Below are 2,491 nucleotides of genomic sequence, written 5' to 3'. Positions count from 1 at the left end.
CTTCAGAGGAAAACTATACCCTTCAAAAGATCACCACTGCAGCTGCAATACATCAGCCACTGCAAGAGGAGCAGCTATCATTGCCACCGGACTACTACCAGCACCCCGACTCCTCAGGTTGTGGACATTATCACTAGTTTTTGTTTGTACCAATTGCATTTGCCTTTTTAAATTGTTATCTAGTTTTCTCCTAGTAAAGAATTGTTACTCCCATTCCCATATCTTTGCCTGAGAGCCTTTTAATTTATAGATCCTGGTAATTCAGAGGGAGGGGGGGGGCGGGTTTGCCTTCTCCATTGCACAGGAGGCTTTGCCCTCTTTCACAGACTCCTGTCTTGTCGAACCAAGACACCAACTCAATTTGTTAAAGCATTCCAAGGCATCAGACAGCTGTGCTGAGACTGAATTCACAGCAGTGCTGCTTTCCACAGCTCCTGATTTCCAGACTCTCGATACAAATAAGGATAACTTGATCCTTCTGTGTTGCCAAGGGTGGAAAGCTTGTCTCCTGCCACAGAGTGGTGGCTGGAGAAGCATTCCCAAGGAAGGATACTCTTGTGCACCAGGATGAGCTTGGTTTGGCCCTGCTGCAACGCAGTCACCGTGGATGTTGCCTGGTCCAGCTTGGCAACTGGCCAGGAGGGATCTCCCTTGGGATGGAGGATGTTGTTCTGGAGCTGCAGCTCGTACTGCTCTGATGGCATTGCTCTTTCTGGACGTGAAACAAAACCTAGGAAACAATAAAAGCAGGTGTGGCAGTGGCTATCTGCTGCTAATTATTGCTGATTCTTTTTTACTGATGCCTAGTGCACAGATTAAATCAATATTTCTAGTGGCTTGTAAAAATAGCACTTCTGCCCTCACATCACACACACAAAACCAGTTTCTTGGAAAATTTAATGTCTGTGAAACTGCAGTTCTCAACTAATGTCATCTCAGTATTTTGACCTAACATTCAACTCATTTCCAGCTTCAAAAGAAAAAAAAAAAAAAATAGCTGAAAGGGAAAAATGGAGAGAAAACTCAAGGCACTGCATTTTGAAATGGGCATAAAGCCAGATAACCCACATTTATAAAGGCTTCACTTTGTGGAGCAAATCCATTTGCCAATAAAACATTTTCTGTTAGAGAAGTTACTAATCTAAATTTGATTTAAGCAAGAAAGTCAGTCAATTCCTTAGTGACTGTCAGCAACTAAAATGACAGTGTTAGCTCTCATTTTAAGTTACCCCTGACTCCACATCCTTGACAAATCTGCAAGAGTATATTCTTAAGAGTCACAATTTTTTTGTTGGAAAGAACTAAACAGCTCTATCACTGTGTGCCTTAGGAAAACAGTATTAAACATTAACATAGTAGCTTAAACACAATTAAAAATTTCTCAGCTGTTAAAAATTCACACAACGCATTAAAAAATAAAAATAAATAAGAATAGAACAAACCTGTGATCTTCCCTTGCCTCGGTTTCTGAACTCTGTACTGAATTGATGCTCCAACCAGAAGATAAATGTCGTATGTTGGATTTAAAAATATGTTTTCCAAAATAAGCAATCTGACTTCTGCAGGCTGTACATTCTGTTGATAGAGGGGGAAAGAAAAGTAACCACATTAAAAGGAGCTCATTTGTTTGAAACAGACCATGAAGCAGGAACTTAGAATCTGGAAGTGAAAAACATTATTTGCTGCCATTTTATTTTTATTATTTGGCTCTTTAGTTTCATCTTGACTTTTGTCACAACAAAATGCAAGGGACAGTGAATGGTACAGAGATCTGCTCTGTGCACACAGTGCAAGAATGAAGAAAAAATTCATGTTGATATGAAGATCATTTTGGAGACTACAGAAAAACAGATGCTCATTCACACATTCAGAAATCCATCCTCCCCTCTGACATTCAGAAATCTTACCTTATAGATGCTTTCCTGAAGTCTTGCCTTTAATTTACAACTCCCTGTTTTCATTCCAGACACCAGAATGGTATCTCCTTGCTTGGCAACTTTTTCCATTTCCAATATACAGGAAGGTGAGATGTAGGTGGATTCTAAGAACTTGAAAATACTGAAAGGTGAATCACAAAGTGAACAGAAAATTGTTAACCAACCTTTGTAAACCCACAGAGAAACATCACCAGCATCTACTCCCAGCCACTTCCATTTTTAAGCCGATTTAAGATACTTGCCTGGGACCAGATATCCCAGTTTTACTCATTCTTTGAGGTATCTGCAGCTAATTTCTGTGACAGATAAGTTTGTCTGAAGCTTGCTGATGAGCTATCACAAGACCGCACATGTTGTCTACAATTATCCCTCCAGTTTGTTCAGTAGGTGAGACTGCAAAAACTCTCTGTATTGTAGAACTGATGTGCAAGACCCAAAGCTTATGTTGATAAAAGCAATAGCTCAACAAAGCCAGAACGCAACTCTGACCTCCCTCAAGAAGCCAGAAGGTATTTAACAAATGACTATGAAAATAGTCTGCAAGTTGAAAGCCT

General features: G+C 40.0%; 1 long non-coding RNA gene across 1 annotated transcript; it reads right to left on the bottom strand.

Annotated features, from left to right (window-relative positions):
- Nucleotides 1–712: 712 nt before the first annotated feature.
- LOC144246976 (uncharacterized) lies at nucleotides 713–2,053 on the bottom strand. The gene is made up of 3 exons (XR_013340691.1): nucleotides 1,908–2,053; nucleotides 1,443–1,575; nucleotides 713–730 (listed from the first exon to the last, which is right to left on the bottom strand). It is a non-coding gene; the product is annotated as an uncharacterized LOC144246976 (long non-coding RNA).
- Between the last annotated feature and the right edge of the window lie 438 nt (nucleotides 2,054–2,491).

This window comes from Lonchura striata, chromosome 12, assembly GCF_046129695.1.
Source record: "Lonchura striata isolate bLonStr1 chromosome 12, bLonStr1.mat, whole genome shotgun sequence".
Taxonomy (NCBI): Eukaryota; Metazoa; Chordata; class Aves; order Passeriformes; family Estrildidae; genus Lonchura; species Lonchura striata.
This window is presented reverse-complemented; position numbering and strand designations above follow the sequence as displayed.